This window comes from Carassius gibelio, chromosome B4, assembly GCF_023724105.1.
Source record: "Carassius gibelio isolate Cgi1373 ecotype wild population from Czech Republic chromosome B4, carGib1.2-hapl.c, whole genome shotgun sequence".
NCBI classification, from domain to species: domain Eukaryota; kingdom Metazoa; phylum Chordata; class Actinopteri; order Cypriniformes; family Cyprinidae; genus Carassius; species Carassius gibelio.
The window spans coordinates 17905544-17923882 of NC_068399.1; the positions used below are offsets into that span (position 1 = coordinate 17905544).

At 36.1% G+C, this 18339-nt stretch overlaps 1 long non-coding RNA gene across 2 annotated transcripts in view; it reads left to right on the forward strand.

Moving 5' to 3' along the window:
* Window positions 1-18339, forward strand: part of LOC127956896 (uncharacterized) — a 75232-nt gene that overhangs the window by 51012 nt on the left and 5881 nt on the right. Inside the window, exon 5 of one of the 2 annotated variants that reach the window (XR_008153663.1) lies at window positions 8964-9819. The exons of the other annotated variant lie outside the window; for it this stretch is intronic. This is a non-coding gene — a long non-coding RNA (uncharacterized LOC127956896). Of the gene's footprint in view, window positions 1-8963; window positions 9820-18339 lie in introns of those variants that run through there. 2 annotated transcript variants of the gene reach the window in all.

Genomic DNA, 18339 nt, shown 5'->3' on the forward strand with positions numbered 1-18339 from the left:
TACAGAATGCTGCTGAATAATTGATTAATGTAGTGGCAGCGGCCAGGTCACTCGTCAGTGGATGGAAATGAAGATCAGTCTGTTTCTGAGGAAACCATGCACGCGAAGGCCAGTTGCCGCCAGTATGACGTTGGTGACCCACCAACTACTGCCCTAACTAGCGGTTAAACCGGCCTGCTAATTACTGTGGCATTTGGGTTCTCTGTAGTTATCACATCCCTGGGACCATTAGCCCTGAGGGACATGTCTGAAATGACTTCTTTCATTTCATCATTTCGCTCACTTCTCCTTGACCTCCTCCATTGCGTGGCCTTTTCTCCTCCTCCGTCAGCCCTGCACCACCTCCTCTGGAGAAACAATGAATAATACATCAGGCTTTACATCACCGTTTGTAAGGCGACAATGTTAGCATGTCAAGGCATGGCATTCGATCTGCTCTTCCAATGACAAGATGGAATATTTTGGCTGGTATTGGTTTTCAGAAGGCACGGCTGCAATATTGATGAGGGCTGAGGCAGTTTTTCCACTGTGGTTAAGCTAGTCTCCAGCCACTTCACCCTTTCCCCATCACTTGATACGGCCTGCCCGATCCTAGGCCACAGCCTGACTACAGTCAATGAGAGGGAGCGAGAAAAGAGACATTTTCCATCTGCTGTGAAATTAGAGCAGCTCATTATAGCAGAGTGCTCTATGAGTGTGTGTTTATCCCATATTTAATTGCTTGAGGAGGTGACAATGGGAGGCACGATTCCTTCAAGTCCACACCTGGTTCGCGATGGATCGGCGTTTGGTGTAACCCAAACGGCACTACGAGGGATTGATAAAACCCCTCTCAGTGGAGCAGATGACTCAGTGCATCACTTCCTGAATAAACCATGATTCAAAACGTGCATCAATAATGCAGAGAGCTACTGTAACACATACAGCCGTTAAAGCATAAGGGTACAACTGTTGGATCTAACGTTTACGTTTTTGCAGACCTAGTTTAGTTCCAGGTTACACTAATATCCTGAATGAAATGCAGAACATAAGTCGGGCATGCTGTTTTTTTTTTCTTCTTTTTCATGTCCTCATCATCATTTAGAGTGGGTATCTGTCTTTGAGCCAGTTCAGATCATTTCTCGCTGCTCTCCCCTAAGTTGCTTTATTTCGATTCCTCTTCTCAGTCTCCAGCATTTAATGCAAGTATAACACTGGTTGGTTCTACATTAGTTATTGTGTACAATGAGCTAACAAAAAGTAATCTCAAATGGATTTATAAATGGTTTTGTTATTTAGGGGAGCCAGTTGTCAGCATCTTGCCCTGACGGTCATGTCTGTTCTGTCTTTGTTTAGCATGTGTTTGTTTGTCTTGTGTCTGAGCACATGGATTTGACTTTGTTTTTGTTGGCCATGTGCTCCTCTTACCCTGCCGCCTTGTTTCCAGAGACCCCGCCCACTTGTTTAGTCCTAGTCTAGTCCTCGTTAACTTGATTGTGTCCACCTGATCCTCATTTGCTCTGCTCCTTTAGATTTTGCCCCTTTCCCTAATGCCTCTGTTGGTTTGTTGTGTTTTCTCCTTGTAAGAGATTTCCTTGTCAGTCAGCTAGTCATATTAGTAGTTATATTGTACTCTCCTTGTCTGTCTAGCTTTGCATTTAGTTCTTTGAAGTTTATTAGGTATTATTTGTGTTTGTTATTTTTGCTCCAGTCTAATTCCTGTCTTTTATTTTTGCTCTAGTTTTCTCGAACCTCTAGTTTGGTTTCTGTCTTTATTTTATTTGGTCTTTGCCCAGTTTTTATTATAGGTAGATTAGATGGATAGATAGATAGACAGACAGACAGACAGAGACAGGACATGAACACATTTATGTATAATAATATAATTAGTAGGTCTATAGTGGAAAATGGTATATATATACATACACACACACACACACGCACACACACAAAGCATTTATTTATGAATGTCACAGATGCTGCTACTCAAATTGACTGTGCTTTAAGGCTGTATATTTTGTTTGTTAGGTGCAGCTTTTGTCTGGACTCTCCAAGCCTGGCACGTGATTTAACAGGTTGTCCTTGTAGAATAAATTTCTCCAGCACTCACACAGAAGAAAATGTCTTGCTGATCTTTTAATATGTCTACTCTCACACACCATGGAATTAACCTCCCTCAGCCAGGCACCTTTGATTGATTTCAAGGCCTTTCTGTAGAACAAAGTGCATTCAATCCCTTGTAAGGAATGTGTTCCAGCATATTTGTAGTCATATTTCATATTCAACCATTGGATAGGAATTTGTTTTTTTAATTCTGTGCCCTTGCTATGTATACATTGTCAAGGCAGAAAGACACAGAAGAAAATAGCAACCTTATTTACTTTTTGCAAAATCATTTTATTTTATTTTATTGTAATCCTTTACAGGAAATGTACATTTAACATGCAGTTCGCTGGCTGCAAGTAAGTTTGACCCAGAAAAAGGGCTCTTGAACCATAAAATGGTTACAGTGCTGTAAAAGTACATTGAAAAGCAAATCAAAAATGGCCTGTTATCTTGAATTGGACTGCATTTCAGGAGAGATGTTTTTTTTTTTTTACAATGGAAAAATCTTTTGATTACAGGTGCTGGCTCCAGACCTAACCTTTAATCTGTTGCAGTCTGCTGTCTTCAGCATACAAGGTCTAAACCTCAATTAAAGTTTAGCTTGTGTGACTTAATCATTCCCCAATGGAAAATGAATGGCGTTTAACGCAAGTCCACAAGCAGAGACCTGTTGCACAATTCCTGTATGCAGTTCTCCAAAACTGTACGTGCTAAATCTATTACTTAATCATAACAAAAATCAATGTTTTAACAGTTAATTGGCAGAAAATTCCATGTTTCTTTGAAATGTTCTACTTATGGCATTTCGCACTGGTAATTTTTCAACCACAAACTGACATTGGTATGAAATGTTTATGGAAAGTTGTGCACTACGTGCATGAGAAGGTGTCACACGAGGAAAACAACCGTTGCCCTCGACTTTGTGTCTTGCATCACTGAGAGGTTTATGATCATCATATTTGAAGTGGCTATAATATGATATCTCTGCATGATGTGGCGGCACTTCAACTGTTGTACATTTTCTTCAATGTTGATGAACTGTTGTGATCGATAACTTGCCTTTTGAACATTGTTTTAGTAATGCTGGAAGGAATGCATTTGTGGTTAGAGTACATATATAGTTTTATATGCATATATATATACACACACACACACACACACACACACACACACCATAAAGTTTTTTTTTGCTGCCCCCTTCCTTTTTTTGCTTATTTTTCACTTTAAAAATTCAGATCATCAAACTAATGTGAATATTACACAGATTATGCAAGTAAATACAAAATGCAGTTTTTAAATGACAATTTAATTTATTAAGGGAATAAAACTGTTCAAACCTACCTGGCTCTACGTGAAAAATTATTTGCCCCCTTCTTTTAAACCATGAAAGAACTGATTAACAACATTATTTTAGAAAGCTGAATTAAATTTCACTTGCCACAATTGAAGCATGCTTGAAGAGCAAAACATCATGCCACAATCTAAAGAAATTCAAGAACAGATGAGAAACAAAATAGTTGGCATGTATCAGTCTGAAAAGGTTTATAAAGCCATTTCTAAGGCTTTGGGACTCCAGCGAACCATGGTCAGAACCATTATCCACAAATGGAGAAAACTTGGAACAATGGTGAACCAACCCAGGTGTGGCCGGCCCACCAAAATTACTCCAAGAGCGCTTAAAAGAACACATAACAACATCTAAAGAGCTGCAGGCCTCGATTCATATTAGTATTCATGATTCAACAATAAGAAAGAGACTGGGAAAAACGGCATCCATGGGAGAGTTCCAAGGCAAAAGCCACTGCTGACCCAAAAGAACACAAAGGCATGTCTCACATTTGCTAAAAATATCTTGATTATCCCCATGAATTTTGGGCTAATATTCTGTGGGCTGATGAGACAAAAGTTGAACTTTTTGGAGGATGTGTGTCCTGTTACATCTGGCGTAAAACCAACACAGCATTTCATAAAAAGAACATCATATCAACAGTCAAACATGGAGGTGGTATAAGAGGGTCTGCTTTGAAGCTTCAGGAGCTGGACGACTTGCTGTAATTGATGGAACCATGAATTCTGCAGTCTATCAGAAAATCCTGAAGGAGAATGTCCAGCTGTCAGTTTGTGACCTCAATCTCAAGCACACTTGGGTTATGCAGCAGGACAATGATCCCAAACACACAAGCAAGTTCACCTCTGGATGCCTCAGGAAAAACAAATTTAAAATAAAAATGAATGTTTTGGAGTGGCCAAGTCAAAGACTTAAATCTGAACAAGATACTGTGACATTATCCTTCAGTGTGTCTGAATTAAAACAATTCTGTAAAGAAGAGTGGACAAAAATTCCTCCACAGTGATTTGAAAGACTCATTGCCAGTTATCACAAATGCTTGATTGCAGTTATTGCAGTTATTACATACACATGTATGTTCGACACTATAAGCACAAAAAAACATGTAATGTCTAGCAAATTCTCCTGCTGGTAACGGAAGCTGTTATAGTTTTGGAGCTTATATCAGCAACCTGGACCATAGCTTAAATGATTTCTGTTCTGCTATAAATGTGATTGTTAGAGTTGGCCTACAGGAGGAGTGTGTGTGTGTGTGTGTGTGTGTGTGTGTGTGTGTGTGTGTGTGTGTGTGTGTGTGTGTGTGTGTGTGTGTGTGTGTGTGTGTGTGTGTGTGTGTGTGTGTGTGTGTGTGTGTCAGAGAGAGAGAGCTAGTCCCATAGTGTCTGCTTGCTATTATAGTCATTAGCTGAGACAGCAGTATGATCATGCTCACTAAGTAAATTCTGCCTTTCGTGCCAATTAGAATAAACCATCCGCATCTGTCACAGAGGAGGGAGGACGCTTCTTGGAATGATGTGGAATTCAATTTAAACAGTCGGTTGATCCCACGGGATGTGAGGGTGTAGAGAGGGAGGGGAAGAGAGTTGGATAGGAGGGTGTCTATGTTCACCACTTCAGGATTTGTCTGTATCATAGATTGAAATTTCTTTGACAGGGTGCGTGCAGTGTCCGAAATGAACATCTGCTGATCATTAAAAACAATCTCATGTGGTGCGACTCCCATATGTATTTGTGTGTATATATAAAACATTTTTTGAAAAAATAATAAACCAACCAGTGATCTTAATATACTATTGTAGTATTCAATAATATTTCGAAATAGTTATTTTTTATTTTTCATTTTTTATTGTAGTTTAGGTTTTAGCAATTGTGTTGTGCTTTTGTCGTTTTTATTTAAATTTTTTTAATATTTCTATCTAGAAACTAAATTTATTATTTTTAGTAATTTTAGCAATTCATCATGATTTCAGTTTAAAGGCAACATTCTAGTTTCGGTAATTTTGAAATAATATTTTTTTTTTCAGCATTATTTGTAATCCAATTAGTAATAGTTTTAGATTAATTTAAAATTAACATTGAATCCAACATGACTAGAGTACATTTGTAAAAACTTGGCTAATTTAATTTATTCTTAATTTTTAACCCACATTTTCTGTCAAATTCTACTTTTTGGAATGGAAAAATGGAATGGAATCATTAGATGTTTTAGGATGGAATTTTGTCTGTATTAAGTGTGAGAAACAAAATTACAATGAGTGATCCATAACACCTTTTGTCATTATTATGGCAGGTGTTGTTCCCATCACATTTTATGATTTTTTCACCTAGAGACAGTCTGTGTGTGATGGTGCACGTGACCTGTACTTGCCTCAGTTTCATGACAGGAATTGTTTTCTCGGTTCCCTCGCCATTGGCAGGTGTGGCAAAAAGTTACTTCAGGACTTTGTGTGTACCAAAATGGCAGTAAATATTGTTTTTAGTATACTAGTGCTAACTTTCATTCCACTGTGGAATGGCTGTGGTTTTGGCCTCCACTCAACCAAGCCAGTCTAAAAGCCACAGTCTGCATGGGCTCAATGCCACGGAAAAGCATAAACACTTGCTCCACCGTGTCGTTGTGATGCTCCAAGCCAATGTTACTGGTGATGATGTCATTGCTCTCAATCTCTCAATTTCTTTATAACGAAGAGAAATTGCTAATGGCAGACACTTGGGTTGGGAACTGTTTTGTTCCGTTTGAGGAGATTATTCAAAGTCGGGTTCACGGACTGAAACGCACCCCTACATTTCCATGCATTTTATTAGAGTCGTGATTGAATTCGTCCACTGAGCTGATTTTAGTCCCGCTGTGAGCAGAAGAGATTGTGCACTCCAATTCCCACTTGCCTGAAGTTTCCAGCTATTTCTAGAGAGGGTGAATTGTATGTGTTGTGTTCCTATACGGAACACTGTGCAGCATGATGGGTAAATTTCTTCACTCTCTCTGGAAGAAATGACACCACAATCTCTCCATCATGCAAAGCCTCCTTATTTAGAAGCTGCCTGCCAATCAAAGTGAAGAGCTATGGCTTTATGGGTGTGATTGGTTGTGTGTTTGTGTGTGTGAATTTGAAGTGATCTAAAATTGTCAAAACCTCCTTTTGGGGACACCATCAGTTATAAAAACTGTATAAAATGAAGTAAATAGGTTTTTGTGTTTCTTTATTTATGTATTTACTGATTGATTGATTTGTGTTTTATTTATTCATTTATTTATTTTTTTTTAACTTATTTTATTTAGGGGTGAATTCAGATTAAATGAGACCTTTTCCCCCATCAGGCATCTCAATGGCAAAAAAAAACTAAATCCAACCCATATAACTGTTAAATTGCCTAATTTGTAGAAATTAGATAAACACCTTACCATTAGCTGATCCACTCTACACAAAAAAGGAACCATAATAACTTTTACATTTTGCAAATCTAGATTATTAATAATTTAATATTGTTTTAATAATGTTCATTGTTTTTTTTATTAGAATTAGATAGTGTTTGCAGATAATCAGTTGGTAACTTTCCTGTAAAGGTTCATATTTTAACCCACAAATTGTCATTTGATGCCTTTTAGTGTTTATCATATCATTTTTTGTAAAATATTATACAAATAAAGTTAAAAGTAATGACAGTGTTTGTCATGTTTTGTCCCCTTACTGCCTTATACTAATCACAACGGAGAGTGTTTGAGCAGCATTCTGTTTCTATGGTTACCTCCTCAGGGAGATGCAACTTCTGTTTGTGAGCGTTGCAAAATAATATGTAGTTTTAAGACCCCCACCCCCTGCAATTTGCACCCTGCATGTGTGAGAGACAGAGAGAGTGTAATTGAGTTTGTGTGATAGTTTGTACGAGTGTGCTTGTGTGTGCATGTCCGCTGCGGTTTGTCTTTGACCTGATTGCTGAAGTGATTTGTCAGACTGGGCCATTGGCTCTTCTAGCACTCTGTGGCGCCCACCTACTTTTCCAACTCCACTTCAGTCAGCTGGGTCAGTCTGACTCTTTCTCCCCCAACTCAGATCTGGGACATTGAAAAACCGTGTGATTCTAATCCAATATGCCACAGTTTGATTAAATATTTTGTAAAGTTTTCCACAAATCCAACAAAATATTGTTTCAGAGAGTCTTTACTGGTGTGAAGTTTAATGGAATGAAAAACAAAATGTCGGTGCTTTTATTGATTTATTTTTATTTTTTCTTTGTGTCACTGTAGGGCCAGACCCCCCACTAAGTGTGTAAAATGGCCCTTTAAATAAACCACATGCCTGTGTCTAACTGTCTCTAAATAATCCTTATCTATGTGCTCAAAGAATAGTGAATCTCCTGGAGAATAAAAAAATACATGAATAAAGTAAAAAAAATAAAAAATAATAATAATGTTAATAATAATAATGTTTAAAAAAATATGAAATAACAATTTAAAGCTAAATATAAATATACAAATTGAAAAGTACATAACAAAATTATTCAAACTAATAAAAGAACAACAACAAATATAAAAATAAAAGCTAGTTCTAAATAAGATTAAATTTTGTATAAAAAATATAACAATTACTTAATTATTTTTTGTATGTGCATGTCTACAATGTGCTAATAAATTGTGTATGATGTTTATCATCTTAAAAATATATTTTCTTTTCACGTGTATGGTGTTATGTTTATTTTTTTTGTTGATCATGTATATTTTGAAATTATTATTAATATTATTATTATTATTATATGCAATTTGAGTAGTGTGCATATCTGTATACATATTTGTATACATATTTTCAAATGTGGCCAATGTATTTGATCATGAAGATGTACGATAGCTTTGTGTGAGGGACACAAACACAAATAATTGTTTAAGTATTAGGCTACATTCAGAATATAGTGAACTAGTCATATTATAATTTTTGTTAGTGTGTGTGCTTTTTAATTCCTGTCCTTTTTGAAGCTTGACACTCCATAGTCACTATAAACTGTTGTAAAGATTCGATTTCATTTTAGACAGAACTCTTCCTTTTAGTTGAGCTAGTGTGTAGCAGATAAAAATAGATAAACCCAGCATTTGCATTTCTCAGAATCGCAGTCTCTGAAGCATTGCTCAGTCTGCGTGAACAGTGTGTAATTTGCGTATCGCACATGCAGTTGCATCACTGCAGCGGAAGTGGAAAGATTGCATTAGGCCATGGCATGATGTCATTGTCGCTGCTGATGCCCTCAGCTTTGCCTGGAAAACCATGATGGATGTCGCAAAGAGTGCTGGTGTAATCCTGTGACGTGTGTTTTTGGAGGCATGTGTGCTTCTCTGTAATCCCAGTGTTGTCTGAGTGTGTTTGTAATCCTCTGTGTGTGTCTATACTGCATTGGTCCATTTGTTTTCCACCTCTTAAAAAACGTTATGCCTCGTTTAGGTGCTTATTCCTGTATTTTATTCTCTCCCTCTCTCTCTCTCTCTCTCTCTCTCTCTCTCTCTCTCTGTCTCTCTTTCTCTTTTTCTCCTTCCTCCATGCAGCTTTTCCCAGGGGTCCATGAGCCGTCAAGCTGTGAATAGTAAAAAGCTCTCCCTTTCACCTGTGGAAAATTGATACAATCCTTCTGTGAATTGCTCCCATCCTTTTGAAGATTGCTCCAAACGTTCAGAGATTTCTGAATGTAGAGGGAGCTGCGTGCATCTGTTTTCTCCTTCATTGTTTTGCAATCAGTTCACTATCATTCCTTGACAATGTCAGCATGAGCTGCTCTTGTGAGTGATGTAGTATGTCAGAGTTTCCAATGCTCTTAAAGGCCCCATATACTGTTTTCTATCTGGCCACTCATTTTTTTTTTTCATGCGTGGCCACATATGTCAGATGTCATGTGCCAATTGTGCAGCGCAATAGACCTATCTGTAAGCCCCGCCCCCTTAGTTTCTGTTGCGAACTCGGACAAACAGTTGCTAAATGGAGGGATATAAAAAAGATTTTAAAATAAATATTGTGGGCATTTATTTGGAAGTGAGGGTTTACAGATCAGAATGCAAGTGGGAGAGAATGCATGTTACGTTCATCATGATCGTGGATGACAACATCCTGGATCAACACTGTATCGCAGGGTACGATTAAATTAATTAACATTTAATCAATTTAATATGAAGAAACCGTGAAATGTTGACCTTTGTTTATTTGTTTTTGCCCTACACTGTATAAGACGCAAGAACAGTCCGCTATTTAGGTTTGTACTTTAGCATGGACACACTAACTTTAACTTTAGCTCATTTTAGCCAGATATACCTTGCTGAAGCACAAGACGACATTAACTTTCTGCTTGAGCAGATGAAAATTGTAAACTTAATGAGAGTATAACAACCAAAAAATAAATGCTTTGGTACATTTTGGTCCTTTTTCTTTGGGTTTAAGAAATAGAATAAAAGCAATTCCATTGCACATCCTCTCAGGATACCTGGAATCAGTGTTAAAAGTACCCCGGGAACGTCGTTTTTCCATTATAAAGCAAATACCCCATAAAAACGATGCAAGCTTCGGATCTTCCAATGTTTCTCTATGGCGCTAAAACCATCTCTGTTACGTATGGTAACCTTCATTCCCTGATGGAGGTAATGGATACTTTGTGTTGAGTTAATGACACTGGGGTCACTGTTGGTAGCCCAAACACCTCTGACATCTTTGATAAAAGGCCAATAAAATAAGGTGGGCAGAATTCGAGAATTCGAGAAAGTCGAGGAGCATCTCAACCCACTCAGAGGCAATTTGTTGTGTTGTGACATGAAGGACACAACATCTGTTCCCTCCATCAGGGAATGATGGTTACCAACACGGATAGGTGAAGCATGTGTAAGGCTGAACTTTCCCCTGGCCAAGGGGGCTTGAGGCAAACATGTCACTAAATTGTACAAAAATGCCTCTGCACAAACAAATTAAATCTATTACGTCGGTTGATAAAAAGTTGAAATGAATAGAAAGTGTTGACCACAGAATTAAATTAAGATTTGCTCATGTTGCACCATATTTCATTTTTAGGCGTTTTTACAGTGTTGCAAATTATACTAACTTATACTACATGACGTGTGGTTCTTGCCTAAAAAGACATGTTTACGATGTTTGTAGCTAATAGATTTAATCATAATATAATTCACTTTATATTCCCTATTAAAGTATTAAAGAATTTATATTAAAAGGGATGCTGTGCTATGTATAATGTCAGACGTCTTTAGAATATCATAGACATGCCCAATCCAATTGATGATCAATGTGCTATCTCTTGCTAGATGAAGAGAAAGCCTTTGATCAGGTCGAGTGGACGTATCTTTGGTCAGTTTTGAAATGTTTTGGATTTGGTCCCACATTTTATACATATGGTACAAACTCTCTATACAAATTCTTTTGCACAGGTTTCAACAGGGATGAGTTGCTCGAGTGCTTTTCTGCTGACAGAGGCACAAGAAGGGCTGCCCATTGTCACCATTGCTGTTTGCCTTCATGTTAGAGCCTCTGGCACAAGCAATTCGTCAGGATCATATAATGTCCCCCATTACTACAGACAACTTTAAACACCACATTTCCCTTTTTGCTGATGATATTTTACTGTGTCTGTCTAATATTTCTTCCCCAATTTTTTTTTTAATGTCTTAAAATATTCAACGATTTTAGTAAAGTAAGTGGTTATAAAATGAATTGGGAGAAACTGGTACTATTGCCATTGTCCATGCTGTGCGATACTGCATCTGTGTTGTCCTCAATCACAGTTACTAATGCATTCACATACTTGGTAATTCAAATCCTTCCCTCACTTTAGGCTGTGGTTATACAGCCTAAAGTTATATTATAGTTCCTTATTCAATAATATTAGACGAGACCTAGAGAGATGGGGACGCATTATTACTTTCTTTGCAAGGTAGGACTGCAATCATTAAAATAAATGTTCTTCCTAGGCCTCTGTTTTTATTTTCCATGATTCCTCTTTCTCCATATAAAACTTTTTTCAAAGAGATGAATTCCATTATAACTAAATTCATTTGGAACAACCAACATCCAAGAATTCACTTTAAAACATTACAGAGAAGTCCTGCCAAAGGAGGTTTGGCATTTCCTAACATTCAACTATATTTCTGGGCATATCAGCTGCGCTCTATTAAGACTTGGTTGGAGTTAAACTTTGAGATTACTTGGCGTCACATAGACACATCTGCTGTACATCCACATTGACTACAAGATATGTTATTTATTGGTTTATCTAAGAAAGCCCTAAGGTTTGATAATACAATTGTGGGTAACTCTCTTAAAATTTTGTGCGATGTTTGCAAATTCATTGGATGTTCTAGCAAATTTGCAAAAGAGTCCTCGATTTGGTATAATCATAATATACAATCTGGAAAACAGATACTGTGGGGACCTATGTGTACATCCTTTGACTGTCCAATTATTAGTACATTTTTGGATAAGGTTTTTCTAATGGTCTCAGAACTTTGTGATAGGTTTAGTCCTAAAAATCCCAATATTTGTTTGCTAAATTGATTCTGATCTTAATTTAAATGAATTAACTGCAGCCAAGAAGGTAATTTTTATTAATTTGGTATGAACCCACATTCCCGGCTGACAAAACGTGGCTTATAGAACTAAAAAAATTTCAGCTGATAGATTATTCAACAGCAAGAATTTACAGAGCTAAACCTAGAACAATTAAGGCATGGTCAGAATTTGTGAAACTTTCTTATATCATAACTAGATAGACTAAAATACAGTGAAAGATAAATAGTTGGTATTTTAGGTGTGTATAAATGTGGAGTTTTTTTTTTCTGGCTTTTTTCTTCAATAAATAAACAATAAAAAAATAATGTATATTTAAATAAAAGAGAATGAAGAATTTGTACTTATTGCACCACTCAAACAAAATCAATTTCTTTCTTTCAGTGTCTGTTTCTGTCTTTGGCAGCTCCCCTGGTTTTGGCTTTTTGTTCTGCTCTGTGGTTTCTGTTTGTAGTAATGATGGAACATTCTAACTTCCTTGTGGTTGTAAGCTGTTTTTTTTTTTTTCTGTGTGAAAATCAGGCCAGTGGTAAAATCCATGATGTCATTGTTTATATGTTTGTCCACATGTGTTTGGGGGAATGGCAGAAATGTAGTGATGTCACCACAATACTCGTGTGCGTGTCGTATGTCTGTCTGCACTTGTGTGTGCATGCGTGTGTAAGAGAGGGAGTTTAAAATGATGACGTAGCGTAATCTGAAATACAGGGAATTGCAGCTGTGTGCTGATTCCGGGTGTGGAGTAAAGCAGGCTTAAGTTATGTCATCAGCTCTGCTCTGCTCTCCTGTGATGATGCCACAAGCACACACCGCTCTGCTCTGGACTGAACCAAAAGACAGTGTTAGTGTGGCATGGGGAGAAGGAAGTCATGTATGAAGAAGCATTTACAATATCATTTTGAATATACACTGAACAAAATTATAAATCTAACACTTTTGTTTTTGCCCCCATTTTTAATGAGCTGAACTCAAAGATCTAAGACTTTTTCTATGTACACAAAAGGCCAATTTCTCTCAAATATTTTACGCAAATCTGTCTAAATCTGTGTTGGTGAGCACTTCTCCTTTGCCGAGATAATCCATCCACCTCACAGGTGTGGCATATCAAGATGCTGATTAGATAGCATGATTATTGCACAGGTGTGCCTTAGGCTGGCCACAATAAAAAAAAAAGTAGATCTTTGAGTTCATCTCATGAAAATGGGGGCAAAAACAAAAGTGTTGCATTTATAATAATCATTATTTATTATTACTAGCAGATCCTGAAATTTTGTTAATTATTTTCAGAGTTGGCATTAATAAGTGGTCTTTGAGTCAGTCAAACTAAAATATATACAGTCTGATATACAGTCAAACCAAAGATTATTCAGACACCAGATATCATTTTTTATATATTTTTTTTTTACTAGAGGATGCAGTACACTAGTTCATAAATGTATGCTGTAAAAAATTACTTAATTTAACAATAAAAGACTGTAAAAATGTTACGGCAAAAACCTGTTAAATGGTTAACGGTAAATTTCCCTACTATATACGGTGAAAACCGTATTAGACATTACATGTACTTTTATGGTAGTATACCGTTTTTGGAAGTGAAAAAGTATCATTTACAATAACCACAAATTGACATTCACAGAGTTTTTTTGTTTGTTTTAAATAACAGTTTTTTCTTATTTTTTTCTTATAAATTTTGTACATTAGGTTTGAATGTTACATCTCATGTTGTTAATGCTTATTGCATTATTTCAGTTTCATGCTGCTTGTGAAAGGCTTTGGTTCATCATGTGACACTTATCACCACAAGGTATGAAACAAATTTCAGTTCTTCAGTAGGTTGGTATATTGAAATTATATCAGTTTTGGATGGTATTTGACTGTAAATTTAAGTTAAAACCTAAAATGTTGCAACCATATATTTTTTTAACAGTACAATTCCGGCAACCACAACTGCCATTATATTACCCTAAATTTTTACATTTTACTACATTTTTCATAGTGTAAGTGTTTTTTTCTTTAATTACTAGTACAATCTTTTGACACAACAGACTAAACTAAATTAAACATTGCTTGGTAATTGGTTGACCTAAATTGGTATTATCTAATTGTGTACTTAAATTTAACAGCTGAATACTCTTTGGTTGATTTTTATCCATTACATTCCTTTCAATCAATGTTATCTGACAGTGACAATATCAAGATGAATTTGTTCTTACACAGTTTAACTCTGAGTTCTTGTCATATTTTGCTACCATTTTCTGAACTATAGAGAATATATTGTGATATAATGTGAGAAATGTTGAAGGTGTTTGACTGTATATATGAAAAAAGAAAAATCAGAGAACAAAAAAATATTTTGGCATAAAATAAATAATACATTTAAATATTAAGTATTTATTATAGATGAAAAAAAATTCAGATTCTGCACCAGACCTACAAAGAGTGGTGTTTTGCATTCAGGTGCAGGTTTACTGCCTACATACTCGACAGCTGCATTTAGCAGGGTTTGAGATATAATTTAATTTGCGATACTCTCTCATTAGGAAGTTGGGTCACCAAACTCATGACTGTGGTCATGTTGAATAGTGCTGTTTTATGCATTAGATGCTGATGGCTGTGGCATATTTACCCTGCAGGATCTGTAATGAGGTCACCAACAGTTGCAGTTGCGTAATTATTCTTACACTAGCATGGCTATTTATGGCGTATTTCTTCTCTAGGCAATCTGTCTCTCTGATTTATTCATCTCTTCCCAATACACCTGGGGTCATTTATAAAACTGAAATGAAAAAAACAAAAAAACAATATCATTTGACTGGACAACCAGCCCCTGAGATTGATGTCTTGTTTAAAGGGATATTAATGTAACTGCCATAAGAAAACTCATTTCATTCTGCCCGTTAGAGTATTATTAAAGTCTGTTTACATAAAGATGTTTTTTTTATTTGTTTCAGCACACCACTGGGCACAGACAAACAAAACCTTTTTGGAGAAAAAGCCTTTTCGTTTCCCATCTGCAGATTGGTACTCTTGAGTAGTATGAATTATTTATGATTGTTTATGAGTTGATAATTAATCATCTTCATATGAAAAACCAATTCACAACAGCTAGGTTATTTGAACTTGGTTGTTTGACTTCATAAACAGCAGAAATGCTATAATAGCATTCATAGTTATTAAGTGCATTTCAGGAATACATGTTATTTGCGCATATATATATCCCATTAGCATATTAAACTGCTTTAACCCAACAAGAAAGTTATCGGGTTTGTTAAAAATGCTGTTGAAATTAGAACCAATCTTCCATTTTTTTAACTCTGAATAATGTGTATTTGCTTGCATTTGCACATCTGGCAGTCCAGTGAGTAACGTTTTATATTCATGTGCAGTTGTTTTTGTAGGTTAACCGTCTGTATTTTACAACTCGTTCTGTAGGCTGCATTTCTGTTGATCGTTTTTAGATGCTCTTGTCAAGTTGTAAGCCACTTTAGCTGGCATGATTTACCACAGACACTCACTTGTAATGACAAATCAAGATGGCAGTGATAAGTGTGTCCCTGAACCTCTGTTTGACCCTTCCACTGTGCAGTAGAAGAGAAAATCTGCGTAATTTCTTTCTCATCTCTGCCAAAGCATTTGCCGCCACACACAATCAGACTGCCATTTATTCATATATTTACATGGAGGCAGTTCAAGTTTTCAACAGGCTCCGAATCAACCTCCCACATTAGCATAAGCGCCAAAACCACTGGAGTGCACAAACCCGGATCTGACCGGAGGTTTTATCTGCCCGCTGAACGCTTGCTGACATTTACTAAGGGTTCTGGTCAGATATAGCGAGATGAAGTACACGGTTCACTTCAAGTCCTGCTTCAAGTATTAAGTGTTACATTGATAAATGGAGTGGAATACAAATCTAACATTATGAGGGGAGTTGCTGTGGTCTATGTATAGCCAAGCTATCAGACAGTTTCTCAAGTCTGCCAGGGAACTAGCCAAGCTCCAGTGCACCCGGCATTTATTCAGAAAGGACTATGATTATGATTGGGTAAAACACACGGTATAATTAGACGAAAACATGTTGTATGTCTTGATGTTTTGAAAGTAGATTCGCTGTGAGATATCTATCTATCTATCTATCTATCTATCTATCTATCTATCTATTTATCTATCTATATATATATATATATATATATATATATATATATATATATAATGTATATGTATGTGTGTGTGTGTGTAATATAAAGTAAAAATGGCATATTATAACAACAGAATAACACACACTGACTGAGCTAGTGTCATGGGTGAGTCAAGTGAGACTGAAATAAAATATAAATATTAGATGAAAAACCAAAAATAGTAATAAAACCAAAAACTTTAAAGGTAAATGAAATAAAATAGGTTTAGTACTAAGATTATTAAAGCTACATTAATAAAAATAATATAAATCTAAATAGAAATATATAAATAGAACAGAAGTAGAAATTAAAAAAGCAAGCTGAACTTAAAATAAAATCAGGACTGGAAATATAATTAAAAATATAAAATTTATGAATATTAGAGTATTTATATGTTGTTCTTATATAGTAATAGCAGTCCATATATACAAAAAATATTAGTTAACAAACCAATCACTGAATCATATCTGAACTGATTCATGATTCACTGAAATGAATTCATCTTACCAAATCTTAACCGAGAACGATAACTATAATGATATCAATGTCCACACCAACACACAATATCGTTTTGTTAATTATGAGAATGCATGGGCGTTTTGTCAACAACCGCTTTAAATGCTAAAGACTGGTGAATTCTGATTGGCTGTCAATGTTTTTATTTTTCATTAGCTGGAAAAAATCTTTCTAAAAACCGATTCCAATCATGTTTATTCTATGTGTTGTTATCTTTCTAGTTGTGATGTGAACTTACCTATTCTCAGTGAATTAGAATGATAATTAAAACTTTATAGTTATCTATTGTTATTGTCTTTGGTGTGGATGTGCTTTAAATCTGTTTTTGCTAACGATTTCTATGGGACCAGTAAAATCATTGTAAGGATATTGTGAATATTCAATATTCCAATATTCAGTCACCCTGCCGTATGCAATGGTTTCTTGTGGTTTTAACACAGCATAAGAAAATGATATTTTTTCCAAAATATAAAACAGCCTTCTGACTTGTTCGCTTCATACCAAAGCAAATCTACTGTCAAATCTGTTTAATGTCAATGAGAAAGCAGTTAGCACCTAGACAAAGAGAGAGAAAAGGAACATTGCTCACAGTATTTTTTATTTTTTGTCACCTTTGGCCTTCAAACCTAGTATGTCAAGCTGTGGCCTGTACTGGTGTGAATGATACGCCTGTTGGAGACAGCCGACATGTCACCGCAGTGTCACTTCACATTACTCCCCATCGCTGTCACATCATCCACGTTCAGCAGTTTGGTTTGTCCTGCAAACACATTTTATAATATGTATTTTGCCTATTTTAGTCTGTCTAAATATTTGACTAAATCTTTATCTGTTCTAGAAGTGCCACCTATCATGTCTTCATTCTGTGTTTTGATGCTCAAACATTTTTACATGGTCATAACAATTTTGCGCAGTGGGTAAATGCAAAAGTGCCCAGCGTCCCGTAATAATCTGACTTGACTGGACAGTTGTCTCTCATTACTTTCCTCAAGAATGGCTTGATGGTCAATAACAGCATCAGTTCGCCCTGTAAACAACAATCAGTCCAGTCCCAACTGCAATTCTGTTTGCAACATTCCTCTTCAACACAGGTCACATGGACGGTCATGTGGATTATGTTGGATGATATCAGCTCAGGTGTGTTTACAGTAGCTGACCTGAGCTACAATGTCTGTGTTTGTGTGTGTGTGTACGTAGCATAATTAGCATGATGCGTTATTTATACCGTGCAGTGGGTACACCATACAGCCTGAGGGCTGATAAAGCCATTTGCCAATCAATTATTTATGCCCTCTTGGAAAACTCCAATTCATCCTTTTTTGCAAAAAGCCATGGCAACACAACAGGAAGAAAGTTCTGAAACCCCAAAATGTTGTTGACTGTTGTATGATAAAATATTTTAGTGACGTCTTTACTTGATGTCCAATGTAAAACCTATTCTTCAGCAAGGATTCATTGCAAAAGTTGCAAAAGTTAATATCAGATAATTTTAGAATACAGTAGAGGATGAACCGGATATTCTTCAGTTTTATGCAAAACAGAAATACAACAAATAGAATATCAGATGTCATATGGCCAAAAATGTATGCAAAAAAGCTTTTGTGTTTGACACTGAAACACTGTAACAATGTATCTTACAAGATAACCTCGCTCTCACTTGAAATGTGTTCCC